General features: G+C 33.7%; 1 protein-coding gene across 4 annotated transcripts in view; it reads right to left on the bottom strand.

Moving 5' to 3' along the window:
- Window positions 1-15,064, bottom strand: part of Atf7ip (activating transcription factor 7 interacting protein) — a 106,277-nt gene extending 91,213 nt beyond the window's left edge. For 2 of the 4 annotated variants that reach the window (XM_076854141.1, XM_076854142.1), the window contains exon 1: window positions 14,926-15,064. The gene's annotated coding sequence lies outside the window, so the exon portion shown is untranslated. The remainder of the gene's footprint in view (window positions 1-14,925) is intronic. The other 2 variants (XM_076854144.1, XM_076854143.1) reach the window with 2 other exon arrangements.
- Between the last annotated feature and the right edge of the window lie 777 nt (window positions 15,065-15,841).

The following is a 15,841-nucleotide window of genomic DNA, read 5'->3' as shown; positions in this document are numbered from 1 at the left end:
GCACTACACTGGAGCACCTATGTGCATAAAATAGTTAATCTCTGAAGAGTCTATGGAATACTATAAAAATATAATTACCTACTTTTAAACTTTACTATTTATAAACAGCACACACCTTGATCATATAATACCACAAATAATCTTTATCAGAAATTTTAGATTAGGACTGTTGTTATAAGCCCAATCATTTCATTTGTAAAAACATACATATTTGGAAAAAAATTCTCATGTTAGGTAAATATTTCCAAGATTATCCAATGTTTTATCTCTTCCTAATTAAAAACTAGCATGTTTCACATTTCTTTTCCAAAAACCATGTTAAAGATAGAGTGCTACAATCTCTAATTTCTATATCCAAAGAATACTCATTTGCCAAGAGTACACATGTAGTAATGAGGAAAAAAGAAAACCACAAGGGAATTAATTCTAGTCAAGTACTACATTTTTTATATACCACACTAGAAAACTATACATATGCAAATTACTGAAAATTCCATAGAACCTAAAGAAAATTTCACTACATTTGATAGACATGCATTTGGTAAATACAAGTTTCATTTGTTTAGTTAGGACATCTACCTGGATCATCTCATAGAAAATTTCAAAACTGCTGAACTTAGATATTTCACTCAACTTTTAGTCTTCCACATTACCTTATGCAATCAGCAAAGGAAGAAAGCCACTGAGAAAAGTGTGTCACATGGAGGGCAGACAAAAAAAAAAAAAAAAAAAATTTTAAATAAAATACACGAGAGGAAAAAAAAAAAACTTCAATAAACATTAATAGATAGAAAAAAATGTTGTACCCCAGTTAAGAACAGAGTACTATAGACAAGAAATAAAAAATAGAAATTGATAGAGAAACATGATAACAGAAATGAAAAACTCAACAGAACAACTACATCATAAAGTTGAAATGTGCCAGAACAAAAAGAGAAAAATAGGAGGAAAAAATAGAGTTGGAGGGTCCAAACCATCGAATTGGAATGACAGAATGGCAGAAGAAAAAACATTACCAATGAAATCACAAGAAAACATTTCAGGACCTGTGAAGTAGCTAAGAAAACATTTCAGGACCCATGAAGTAGCTCAGCAGAGCACTTGCTTACTGCAGGTGAGGCCCCCAGAAAACAAAAAAAGAAAAAAGGACACAAGGAAGCGAGAGACCAGTAAAGTCCAATAAATATCAGGAAATGGAATAAATCCAAACTAGGGCATGCTACAATGAAATTTCAGAACACAAGAGGTAATTAATAAATTCTCAAACTTCCACTAAAGGAGAGAAATCAGAAATAGCAGTAGATTGCAATTTCCTGATAGTGATAACAGACGCAAGAAAATGATGTAGCAGAGCCTTTAAAATTCTGAAGGAAATTTATGTCAACCTAATGTTCTATACCCAGCCAAACTATCAGTCAAGTATAACACACCACAATGACATTTTTCAGACACACATGTCTTAAAAACATACTTCCCATGTACTTTCTCCAAATGCTATTAAAGAATATGAACCTTTTTCCCCCAAGAGGCAGAAAAAGTCAATAAAGACACATGGGTATGGAAAGCAACTGTCCTGCGAAAGCAGTAAAGGACATCCCAATTAAGGGTGAATAAAATTCTAAGATAATAGTTGTACACAAGACACAGAGAACAAAGAAGCTACACTGGTGCAATGAGAACAAATAAACACAATATTCTTGATGTTACTGTACCTGAAGGAAAAAATGTGTCCTCTAAATAAACACTGAAAATTCTCAGTAAAGAACTATACTAAAAAGGTCTGGGGGTGTAGCTCAGTGGTAGAGTGCTTGTTTAGCATGAATTAAGTCCTGGGCTTGACCTCAAAGTACATCGAAAAGAAAAAAAGAACTACATCAAACCATCATAACTAATTCATGATGCCAGCAGGCATTTTGGTATAAAGCTGGAGTTACCTTCATGAATAAATATCTGTAATAATTGCATCAAGGGAATAGATCAGAATTTTCATGGTTCTATTACACACAGCAGAAAACTTTGTGTAAGCAGTTATTTAACCCAAGATCAACAAAACAAGAATTATCAAGTGCTAACTGAACTGATTTAACTGTAGTTAATAATTTTAATGGTCTTAAGAGAAAAATATATTCTTCTTAATCTATCTCTAACCCACAATTTAAAATATACATTGTATAAATAGTAATTTAAGTTATATCTTAATGCATCACCCTCAGAATTCAAGGGGGAAAATATCCTGTGAAAGTTCCTAATATAGGTATTAAGTTAACCAGAAACATTTTAGAATGATTCTATAGAAAAATACTGAATATACTGATTAGCATTGTCTAGCAACTGCTTATAGCAATGATTAAGTACTGATAAAGTATATATTTTTTTACTTCTTATGAATCAGTTTATACAGTTTTAATGTTTTCCTCCCTACCAATATAAAATTTGGATAAATTAAATCTGTAACATGGCCACACTAGAAACATTTTAAAACAAATCTCTTAAATTAGGTATAACAGAAACAAGAACTCCATCTCAAATGTAGAAATGATGCTTACTAAATCTTCACAGGAAATCAATTCAGTATTTCTTCTAGAATCTAAGCTTTAAAGGGAATAAACAATATCAGTTCCTTTCAAGACAGGAACATGTTAATACAAGAATATGTAAATACAAGAATCTTGGAGAACCATGATACCAGACTATCATAGTTACAGCAGATTAAAACTCACTGAGATAAATTAAAAAACTCTTGGATCCTGATCAAGTAAAACAAGCTGATATATAATACTTTACAAAATATCCAGACAGAAGTTTACTCTGAAGTTATCACTGCATTTATACCTATGTATATAATTAAATGATCAATAAAACACCAAAATAAAATCAGAAACCAACTAATAAATTTATATGGCCAAATCTGTGCATTAAGGGCAGAAGCCTGATCCCAAGGGTAGCTATGGGAAAAATAATAATTTTGTTTGACTTTAATTTTATCTATCTATCTATCTATCTATTTATCTTTGAGTAAGGGTTTACTAGGAATTGAACCCAGGAGCACTTATTCACTAAGCCACATCTCCAACCCTTTTTATTTTTTATTTTAAGTCAGTGTCTCACTACATTGCTTAGGGACTTGCTAAGTTGCTGAGGCTGGCTTTGAACTTATGATCCACCTGCCTCAGCATTCTAAGCCACTGAGATCACAAGTGTGCACCACTGCACCAGGCTCATTTTTAAGAGATGGAGGCTAGAGATGTAGCTCAGTGGTATACTTGCCTAACATGTTTGAGGTCCCAAGCTCAAGCCCCTGCACTGAAAAAGCTTTTAATTAAAATAAGTGAGAAAGAGAGATGAGGTCTTACTATGTTGCACAGCTTGGTCCCCAATTCCAGGCTCAAGCAATCCTCCTGCCTCAGACGCCTAAGTAGTTGGGACTATGGGTGCTTGAGCTCTGTCCTCCAATTTGCCTCAGTTTTTTTTTTTTTTTTCTCCTTTTGGTACCAGGGACTGAACCCAGGGGTAATTAGCCACACTCCCAGTCCTTTTTTATGTTTTCTTAGAGACAGGGTCTCAATGAGCTGCTTAGAGCCTCACTAAGTTGCTGAGGCTGGCTTTGAACTCATGATCCTCCTGCCTCAGCCTCCAGAGTCACCGGGATTACAGGTTTACGCCACAGCACCGGATTCAATTTGCCTCAATTTTGATTGAAAATGTCCAGCAAGTTCTATAACTGAAGTTGAAGAAAGGAAAGTATTCTGCACGCTGAGATTTTGGGACAGGGGCATATAGCTGTGTGGATCTAGTCCTCAAAATTAATGACTTCATCCCTAATTTTAGCAATGACAACCATCTGAAGAAATGTGACTAATCTTGCAGATCTAATTAATGTGAGGAAAAAAAAAAAGGATGTTTTTTCACCATGAAGAGATTTGCTATAAATTTAGTGACCTTAGTAATCTTTGGGTTTTTTCTTTAAATTCTTGTTTCTTTTTTTATTTAATAAGTCAGTCCTAAACAGGACTCCTTCACAAAACTGCCTAAATACTTATACTCATTACTAGAGGATGGTATTATGAAATCTGTTTTTCTAAACTAATTGTAACAAATATTTAAAGCTTAGCTCTAGAAATTTTCTGTAAATCAGCCTGTATAGCAGGTCTCCCTGAAGACAGTTGCCTCTTAAGAAATACTCATGAATGACTAATTGATCCAAAAAGAAACGAAGCAAGAAAAAAGGAATGTGTCAAGTACAAACGTTAAGCATTCTATACATGAAAGCTCATTTAATCCTCACAACATTACAAAGTAGAGTTAAACCCATTTTGATAAAATTACTACGGGGAGATATTTATTCTTTCTACTTCACTATATTACTAACTTGCTTTAAGAAAACTCTTTGCCTTTTCTTTTTTTTTTCCTTCCTTTCTTTGTTTGTTCATTTATTTTCCAATTTTAAATCACTTAAATCTGGTAGGGGAAGAAAAGAATCATAGAAATTTAAAATAAAATATATTTTTCCATCTTTTCTGCAAATTCAGATTAATTTGAATCAATGATTTTCAGAGTCATATTTTAGGAACCTAATAAGAAAAAGGGTTTTCTTGTTTTCTTCATTTTCTTCTATTTCTGAAGTTACTGAAGGTTTTTTCCCCCAAAAGTGGATTTACATTTAAATTTAAACTTATTATTTATAATTTTTACATATAAACTGCCTGTCAAATCTTTGGTAATTCATCAGTTGAACAATGTCACTCAAGTAAATTACTTGTTTGACTACTTTTTAAAAGTTCTGACTTCTGTGGATAATGAGTTAAATGTAAAAAAAAAAGAATCAGAACATCCTACTTCCTGTTTTTGCACCTCCACCTAAAACTAAGAAATTCTATTTCAATGAGCAACATTTATTGACTATTAAGGTAGGCAAAGTAAAAAGCAATTTTAACTTTTAATAGAGATCTTATTATAACGAATTAGAATCTGCCTCTAAAATATGGCAATTGTCAGGTAAATCAATAAAATATTATTCCTAATCTCAAAAAACTGACAAAGTACACAGACAGACATAAAAGTGGAAATTAAAAAATGTCTTTAAAAGAGATATAAAGTAAAGCAAAGAAAGTTATAAAACTGAACTGAGAAAAACAACATCCTTTGTTAGGCATATTATAAAGGTACAATGATTCTTATTAAAAAATCAAGGATTTATGTCAGAGAGAGCTGTTTAGTGTTATTTTGGGTTTTAAATTTGTACAGTTCTATTCTTCTCCCTTGAGATTCAAACTATGTAGACTTCTCCTACCCTCTTTCTCACCTCTGAAAATCATGTGCAATTTCCATCCTTTACTAGTAATATTATTCTAATTCATTCCTTAAAATAAAATTCCTCTAAGATTTCCTTGATTCCCTCCTACAGAATTCCACTTTCTCTGCCCTATACAAATTACTATCGTTCACTTACATTCCACAGAAAGCTTCCGTGTTTTTGTTTGTTTCTTGGTTGGTTGTTTGATTTTTCCTTGCCCCCAGACCTGGGGATTGAGAGCCCACAGACGCGCTACCACTGACCCCTTTTTATTTTTTATTTTAAGACAAGGTCTTGCTAAATTGCCCAGACCATCCCTGAACTTGTGATCCTCCAGTCCTGCGTCCACCTCTGGAGAAGCTGGGATTACAGGCACCTAGTCAATCCTTCCTTTTAAATTAAGCAAGTACAAGGTTCATAAATACTAAACTGAATTTTTAAAATTAAACATTTCAATTCTCAGACTGGAGGTGCAACTCAGTGATATGTGCTTAGTATACATACAGGCTCTAGGTTCAATTCTTAGCTCCAAATAAATAAATCCCAGTTCTTGGAAAACTAACTGATCATTATTTAATGTTTCTAAAGGCTGGCAGAGAGGGTTAAGAGTTCTATCAAATAACATAAATATTTATAATAGCTGGGATTTCAGCCACAAATTAAAAAAACAAAGTTCAAAAAATACCATTACAAAGGAAGTTATACAATGTTACATTGTAACTGGACCTAACTCAAAACAGAGAACTAGTTTTTTGTATCAAATTATGAATTACTTTGAGAGACCCCTTTTCCAGCTTCCATAGGTAGCACTAAATGCTAGTTGTTCACTAATATGAGGTTTTCCTTTTTATCTAATTTAGGTGTGCACATGATCATCCAGCTAGAGAGTTTCAAGCCTCTCTTTCCTAGCTAAATATGTTTCAATGAGTAAATTATCAGACATAAAACCTGAGTCAAAGTGAAATGTGACACTTCTATATCATGTTCTCAAATGAATGATATGCACTCCTACTGCCCTTTCTCCCTTACTACTAGTAAATGTGCAAAAGCCATGTTAAATGATGAAAGCCATATGCTAAGACAAAAGATATCTATATACCATAGACTTATTCTGTGAAAAATAACCAATAGTAACATAGTCCCTTATAGTAATTTGGCCTTCAATCCAATTGATTCTGACAACATTTACCACCATTAAAGATCAAAGTTCAAAAGTGATCTTATCCTTTCTATGCTTTTCTACATTTCTTTCTTAAGGCATTCTATCTAATAAGGGTAAAAAGACAGAAAAAAACTCTTAAATTCCAAACCTCAGTTGCAATGAATTGAAGCATTCAAATTATTCATTATTCCATCAAATTCTTTTTCTCCTGGTCCTCAAAATTAGACTCCCTTCTCATTTTCTGGGTTTACATTTCCTCAAAATGGAGGGCATTATCTTTCAGAATTACTCACCTAAGGACAGATCCTTTTATAGTTTTGATAGTTCTGGGAATCACTATTCTAACAGACAATTCAAATTTCTTATTAGAATATAAAAGTACCATGGAATGATGGACATATAATTCCTAAGTATCAATGAAGACAGTAGTTCCTGAAAGTAGCACAGGGCTACACAAATAAAGGGGGGAAAGATCACATAAACATAAATACTACTATCACATATCACCATCACACAAATGGCTTCTCTTCCTAACTAAAGTGTCTACAGCTAGTTATTCTCAGGTATTAGACACAAAATAGAACAATTATTATAATATTCTGAACAATGAAACTAAAGGCATGAATAAGTGAATATTTCAGAATGCAAAGTTAATATATTATATATATTATCCTCATTTCCCACAGTTTCACATTTATATAGATATAATAAAAATATTCTCAGGAAAGCACTATCTGTGTGTACCCTTAGAACTTCAGCACTATCTGTGTGTACCCTTAGAACTTCCACATGTTTTTCCCCACATCCTCTCCAACACTTATTGTCCTTTGTATGCATAATAGCTGCTATTCTGACTGGAGTGAGATAAAATCTCAGAGTGGTTTTAATTTGCATTTCTCTAATTGCTAGTGATAATGAACATTTTTTCATGTATTTGTTGATTGATTGTACATCATCACCTGAGAAGTGTCTGTTCAGGTCCTTGACCCATTTATTGATTGGGTTATTCGTTATTTTTGGTGTTTAACTTATTGGGTTCTTTATATACCCTAAAGATTAGTGTTCTATCTGATGTGTGAGGGGTAAAGATTTTATATAAGGAGTCTGATTCATAGTGGGATAGGGAGTGGAAGCATGAGAGGAACAGATGAACTCTAGATAGAGCAGAGGGGTTGGAGAGGAAGGGAGGGGGCATGGGGTTATTAATGATGGTGGAATGTGATGATCATTATTATCCAAAGTACAGGTATAAAGACACAAATTGGTGTGAATATACTGTGTATTCAACCAGAGATATGAAAAATTGTGCTCTATATGTGTAATAAGAATTGTAATGCATTCCAATGTCATATATAAATAAAAAGAAAGAAAGAAAAAGAACTTTCATATGTTTTTGAAATGTGGCCAACAAGATGCTTCAATCATTCTCTTGAAGACACAAAAATCCAAATGTCAAAAATTCAAAACTAGAAACACTCATAAGCACTAGTAGTCCTGATCCACTCATTCTTAAACAGAAAATGTTTCCTAGCATTCACTCTGTCTCCACTAAGAAACAAAAGTTTAATTTTGTGTAATTCACTTCTGTTTTGAACAAACTAAAATGCCAGAAATAAACTAAAATGCCTTATTTACTCTGTGTACTGCAGCACAATCTAAGAAATACTACATGGTAACCCTGTGCACTGGCCCTGACTGGTTGGGTCACCAGCTTCTCTCCTGACTCTGGTGGCCCTCATCCATTCCAGGGGGATGTCGTCTCCCCAATCTTCACATACACACCTTTGCTGAATTAAAGTTTATAAATAAAAGGTTTTAAAGATAAAAAAGAGAAGAAAGAAACAATACTACAAAATAATTTTTAAGGTCTTGGGCTCTCTAAGAAAACATCAGAGGGTCAAATGGGTAAGGATTATCAAACAGAAGCTCCACTAATGGTTGGGTAACCTCTGAGTTTTCTAGGAAAGAGAAAAGAACTATAGCTTCCCAGAGCTAATTAATGATATTTTAGAAATCTGTTCAAATAGTGTTAAAACATCACCTAATTTTTAATTATGATATGCCCACAACTGTTAGGAACTCAAAGGCCTTAAACTTCTTCCTACATTTGAAAAACTAGTTTTGCCAATATATGAATTTTCCATAGGCCTCACAACATTAAAACAGCAACAACAAAAACACCTCTCAACAAAATTATACACTACTTTGCTTCTAAATAGGTTGAACTAAATATTCTCTGTGATTCACAATCATTAATAAGATAATCAACTGCCACATTGAACATGTTATGAATACTAATCCAGCTCTGGAAATACTAATTCCCAAATTGCCTCACAACTAAATTTATAACATTCTTGCTAAATTTATAACATTTGAAACATGATCCTCTTTTACTGGCATAATACTAGACATCATCTTGCCCCTATACCCATAAGTATTTATCTAGTAGTACTGTCTCTAATTTGCTACTTCTCTTCTATGTCTGAAAAATAAAGAATTATAATTTCCCAGAACTTGGAAAAGTTTTCAACTAAGGCCAAAGGTCACACAAAAAAGTAAAACATCCAAATCTTTATAATTAAATTTGCATGAAAAGACCCAAAGACAGGAATTTTTCATTAAAAAGAATTAAATGCTTAAGAAAAACCAATATCTTGACATTTGATATATATACACAGGATTCATTTTCTTGAACCAATAATATTTTACATTTGAGTTCTATCTTTATTTCCTTGATTTCTTCTTTTCAAGATTTCATTAATTTTCAAGTTAACAATAAAATAAAACTGGTATTTTGGCAATAATCTGACTTTTTTCTTTTTCTCCCTTGTTACCAGTGATTGGATACAGGGCCTCACTAAGATACATAATCATTAACAAGATCATCAATTGCCATAATGAACATGCTATAAATACTGATTCAGCTCTGAAAATACTAATTCCTAAATTAGGCAAGCACTCTACTACTAAGCAACATCCTCAACCCAATAACCTGACTCTTTCCATTCTGATAAAAAAGTAGAATTACAAATAAAATACATCACTACTAATCAAGAATAATATTTGTAGCTGGTCACGTGGCACATGTGTAATCCCAGATGCTCCAAAAGGCTGAGGCAGGGAGATCGAAAATTCAAGATTAGCCTGAGCAACTTAGTGAGATACTGTCACAAAATAAATTTGAAAGGGCCAAGGATATAACTCAATGCTAGAGCACTTGCCTAGCATGTGTGAAGCCCTGGGTTCAATCCCCCATACTGCCAAAAAAATAATAGTCCCTGCAATCAGCATAGAGATTTAATGGAGAATGAATTCATGCTAATTAGGGAATGATCCTTATGAGAAAAATGTAACAATTAAATGCTGTCAAAGAAAGTAAAATAATCTTTATCTTTATTGTGAGATTAGACCCCATCTTGGCCAGAAAGGAATCAGATAATATCAAAATTCCTCCACTATTAAAAAAAAAAAAAAATCTGTTAAACAAAGATTATGGTTCAAATATTCTATTATACTTCATTTTAAAAACTATTTTTCTAAATTCTAACTTCATACTGGTATTACTTTCATGTCACATCATCTTAAATGCAGATTTCAAACAAATATCGACCTAATGGCCCCACATAACTCATCCCTATTAACATATCAGCACCAGGAAAACAGTAAAATAACATTAAAAAGTCATAGATAGTAGCCCAGGAAGGTGGTGGCAGACACCTTGTAATCCCAGCAACTGGCTGAGGCAGGATCACAAGTTCGAGGACAGGCTCAGCAACTTAGCGAGGCCCAAAGCAACTTAGTGAGACCCTGTCTCAAAATTTTAAAAGATAAAAAGGGCTGGGGATATGGCCCAGTGGTTAAGTGCCCCTGGGTCTTAAAAAAAAAAAAAAAAAAAAAAAAAGTCATAGGTATCACAAATTTTCCCAACACTCCTATAAACAGTACATTTTGGGGTAAGGGGTTATAGGAAGTATACCATATTCCTGAATAAAGAAAATAATATAATATAAAATAAATATAAAGATTTACCCCAATTTAGAATTAATAAATTCTGTTGTTATTGTTTTGGTTTTGGTTTTTTGGTGGTGCTGACGATTGAACCCAAGGTCTCATACGTGCTAGGCAAGCATTCTACTACTGAGCCTCATCCCAGCCTATAGATGTAATGTAATTGTGGACAAAATCATTAACTGGCATTTTAAAAATTTTAACCAAATGAATCTAAAACTCATCTGTAAAGCCAAACACATAAGATTAGCTAAGAAAATTGTGAACAGGAATTGTGAGTGAATATGTATTGCATATAGCATCACAAACACATAGTTATATAATGCATAGTCCATTGCAAATTTTTTAAAAATGCAATCCTGCTTTAAAAATAAGTTCTTGAAGCATTGGTTGTTAATCTGTTTTTAGATTTTATATTATATATTCCTTTGAAAAGCTAACGTTTTAACCCAGAAAAATGCACATCTCACACTCACACAAAATGGCATACAGCAAGGAATCTGGGAAACTCTCTAGTATCTACAGAATCCCCTAGGGCCAATGGACCTCAAGTAAAAATGAACATACTTGTTCACTCAAACATAATACATAAGTTATGATCAGAGAAGCAACCAAAGCAAGTAATTAATCAACAACATAAAATTTGGAGAAAACTGGACATTTTTAAAAAATAGTTCCTAGCAACCCACCTTTATACACAATACGTGAAAATACATATATATGTATATATATATATATGTCCATGTAAATTAAAAAGTATTTTTAAAAGTTCATTAAAACTTCCAAAAAATTTAAGTTCCAGAAGTAATTAACAAAATAAAGGAATATTTACTTCATCTCACAATAAGTAACATTTTATCTACACAGCAGTTCTGAAAGAAGTCATAAATGAAAAAAGCAGTGAATTTTACTAAATAGAAATGTAAAACTTTATGTGTAAAACTTCATTAGTAAAATTAAAATGTTGGGGCTGGGGATGTGGCTCAAGTAGTAGCATGCTCGCCTGGCATGCATGTGGCCCAGGTCCTCAACACCACATACAAAGATGTTGTGTCCGCCAAAAACTAAAAAATAAATACTAAAAAATTCTCTCTCTCCCTCTCCCCACCCCCTCTCTCTTTAAAAAAAATAAATAAATAAAAATGTAAAACACATAAAATCAAAAATAACTTAAAAGGTGAAAAACTAAAGGAATTTTAAAAATTACTGCAACAAATACAAAAAGTTGAGGGCTAACATTCACAAACAGCTGTTACCAACAATAACAACAATAAAAAAGCATTAACAACCACCATGGTGGTGGGGGGCGGGGAGATCGCAAGAGGCTAATTGACAAAAAATAAGAAAATACAAATATATTTAAAAGGTCAACCTTATTACTTGTACTAAAAAAAAAAAAAAGTTAGTAAGCTACTACTATGTTTTTCACCTGCCTGATAGAGATATGGGAAACACTTGTGCAAAGGGTTTTATCAATTTGTAATGTCAAAGAAATATTCTAAGTTACAGAATATGACTCATGTAGAAGGATGTTCACTATAGCATTACTTATAATAGAAAAATGAGCAACAAAATGGTCAAAAAAGATAAAAGCTTAATAAATCACAGTACATTCTTATTAAATTGATAATAACATGTGGCCATTTGTAAACATGTCTGAAAGAATATTTGGTAATTTGGGGGATTTTCACAATATGGTATTATCATGAGAACATTTTAGAAAACAGTAAAATGGGGAAATACTCATAGAACTAAATTAAAACACCAGGAATTGGGGGGCTGTGGTAGAACTCAGTGGTAAAGTATGTGCTTAGCACATGCATGGCCCAACACTGCACAAAAAAAAAAAAAAGAGTAGGAATTAAATTATGGTCCCAATGAAAAGCTAAGTGACATTCATAGGTTGATCAACCATGCAAAAAGCAGTCCTCAAAATCACCAGACTATTTAGAGTGCTTATTTCCAAATGCTACTATTTTTAACATTTCCTAAACGTTCCATAATAACTACATTAAAAATATTTATACACATCACATTCAAATCATAAAGAAAAATACAATTTTCATGGTTTACGGCTGAATCATTCAAATCTGTTTTTTCTAAACTATTTTATGCGTAAAATTTATAAAACTGCATGACATTTTTAAGTAACTTCCCTAGCTAAGTGTTCATTCCTCAAGGAAGCTAATCTAAACATTTATATATTCTTTATACGTCAAAATCTTGTGGCATCATAACCACAAAACTGATTTCAAAATATGCTTGGTTTCTGACAGTATTAAAGAACAAATAGCTGATCTTCAGACAATTCATTAATCTTACTACATTAATAGTTATATATGCCTTCTAAGAAACATGAGCAAAACTGTCCTATCAATATTTACCTTGTATACGTTCTTCAAGTACCCCTTATGACCTTCGATATAAACTCAAGATGCAATCATCTGTATATTCAAAAGAAAACATAAGCTTAAATATATAAACCAAAGAATTTTATTTTTGTGGAAGTGAAAAACTATACCTTTGCCCTAAGATCAAAGTTATTTTCTTAACCTATTATGTATACATACAGACACAGAAAACTCACATACTTTCAACTCTAAAACACTTGAAATAAAATGCATGTAGGGAGTGGAAGTTAACCACCTCAGAAGCATAAAAGAGTGAAAACTGCCTTCATTTTGTGTAGAAAACAACAGAGGTCCACGAATTACATTAGAACAAATTAAGATTCTGTTGAGAAAAAAGAAAAATCTTTTCTATTACTCCATTCCATCTCATGTGACATCATTAAAAAAAAATCTACCAACCAAAAGTACTCCTTTCAATTACATCTAGTTAATACTTCAGATATTTGTTCTGGGTAATAAAGATGCATTTAACAAACCAAGAGTATAAAGCCATAACCACTTATTTTGCCAGTAGAATGATTCAAACTTAGCTCATATAACGAACCAAGAAACCAAATGCTGTACATATGAACCACAAATGAAATTTATGAAACTGTTGTAAGTTTTTAGCCTAATAAGCAGCAATTTACACTAAGGGGGAAACATATCAAAGCTTATATAACTTCCCCCAGGTGTGTTATGTAAGATCTAAATATAGTGACACTACCATTTTAAACTAGAACCAGTGTCACTTAAAAATTATCTTAAGAAACAAACAACAAAATGAATTACAGTAGATGGGGTAGAGAGAGAAGATGGGAGGGGAGGGGAGGGGGGATAGTAGAGGATAGGAAAGGTAGCAGAATACAACAGTTACTATTATGGTATTATGTAAAAATGTGGATGTGTAATCGATGTGATTCTGAAATCTTTGTAATGTTTTGAATAAAAAATAAATAAATAAAATTAAAAAAAAAAGAAACAAACAACAAAAAAAGACAGAAGCACATCTACAATTTTAAAAAAATCAAACACGACTATATCTCATAAGCATATATACAGTACTGTTGATATGTTTAAAGTCGACATTTTTTTTGATGGTCCACTCAATTTCTTCATTAAGGCCACAATAACTGGATATTCTTTGTAAAATTCTTCATCACCAAAATTTACCAAGTATTATGGCTTACATATCATCGCAAACAAAATGTAAAGAATATGAACTAATTTCAAGAGTTAACAATAATTAACTGAAACAGTAATGGACAACTTATCAAAGGTACTGAAAACATGTAAAATTTAGATGTTCAGCATACAAATATTCAAATTAAAACTTCGTTGACTTGGGATCAAATTTTTTAAAAAACAAAAAATTGAGCAATTGAGATTTCACTTTAAACTACTTTCTATATTCCTTCACTGTCCCAATATTTCCAAAATTAAAATTCTATTTCGTAAATAGTGCACATTGCTTGATAACCAAACTGGTAAAAACAGGGTTAAAAATGTATTTGCAAAAATGCAGTTCAAATAAATTCACTTCCCGTGAGAACACCACTAGGTGCCGATCTTTATCTCCCTAAACGTAAACTTTAGTCCCACAATACCCTAGTCGTGAAATTCAACCGAGAACCACAAGTGACAATTTTCACATAAAATTTAATACACAGCGTCTCAGAATCAAGTAAAAAAGAGAGGGGTTGAAGGCCGGTATAAGAGTACAACATAACAAAACGTTTTCCTTGAAACTGTAGGAATTGGAGAGTAACAAAACGAAACCCCTCAAGAATGAAGAAAATTAAATCTAGAACCCAAATGGCGTCCAACAAGAACATTAGATCTTGAAAATGAATATTGCGCTTGCGCAGCCACCGCCCCGCCAGCTGCACAACTGCAGCTAGAGCCCGACCCCGCAAGATCACGTGCTCCCATGCAGCGCCCGCCCGCAGCTCCGCAACCGCGCAGGCGCAAACACAACTCCCGCAGCCGCCATAATGCGGTCTTGAGTCTTCAGAAATACAATAGTAATTTAAGAAAATGTTCTTAGAACAGCCCTTGGGATTCACATATACCTTGGGGGGCGGGAGTTGAGGGAGGGGGCAACCACGTTCCTTCCTACAGAGCCGTCCCGAGCAGCCGTCCCCAGCGCTGCCGCCTCAATCTCGCGCGCTTCAGTCGCCGCGCCGCCGCTGCCACTGCCGCCGCCTCCGCAGATTCAAAAACAAACCCGCTTCTCCCTTGCACGCGCCGGGGCCGTTATGCAAATTAATGTAGGCGGAGCTCCGGGATCGTAATATGTACCCCGCCCACTGTGCTATTAGCCAATAAGCGCAAGGACTGGTCATTCCCCATGCAAATCTCCTAGTTTTTTATTTGAATGAGGGACTTTAGCCCCGCCTCCTGTCGTGGAAAAGAGAATTAAGTCTGAGATGGTGGCGCTGTGCCTTTTAGTTGCACTGTGAGGAGTGTTTTTGAGTGGAGCTTCCTCTATCAGTGAGTAGCACTTGGTGAGCGCCCTCTATGAGGCTTCCGAAGGGAAGGAATGAAGTAGGTGAGAGTTGAAAAGTGGAAAGAATTTCAAAAGAGGCTGAGGTACATTGATTTATTCATGTTTTGTTTTGTTTTTTTAATTCACAAAATATACTTGAACTGTGTTAATAACCAGGGAATGGAGGAGGCACCCTTATTTTCAGATATTCTATGAGGGAGTGAGTACTTCAATTCATACTTTGCCACACTGGAAGTTGTATCCATCCCTTTCAATTATATGGGGGGCTGGGGACCAACCCTTAACCAAGAGCACAGGATAACCTGGAGAAGTCGCTACCCTAATGGTCGAGAGATCTGGACTTATTTCCAAGTACTGTGCTTCTTGCCTCTTCTTCAGAATAGTGAGTTACTCAGTTTTCTCATCTCTAAAATGGTGATAAAAATTATAATTCAACTCAATTCAATGGGCTAATAAACATAAATGTGTTTCAAGCCAAA

The sequence above is a fragment of the Callospermophilus lateralis genome, chromosome 4, assembly GCF_048772815.1.
Source record: "Callospermophilus lateralis isolate mCalLat2 chromosome 4, mCalLat2.hap1, whole genome shotgun sequence".
Classification (NCBI taxonomy): Eukaryota; Metazoa; Chordata; class Mammalia; order Rodentia; family Sciuridae; genus Callospermophilus; species Callospermophilus lateralis.
This window is presented reverse-complemented; position numbering and strand designations above follow the sequence as displayed.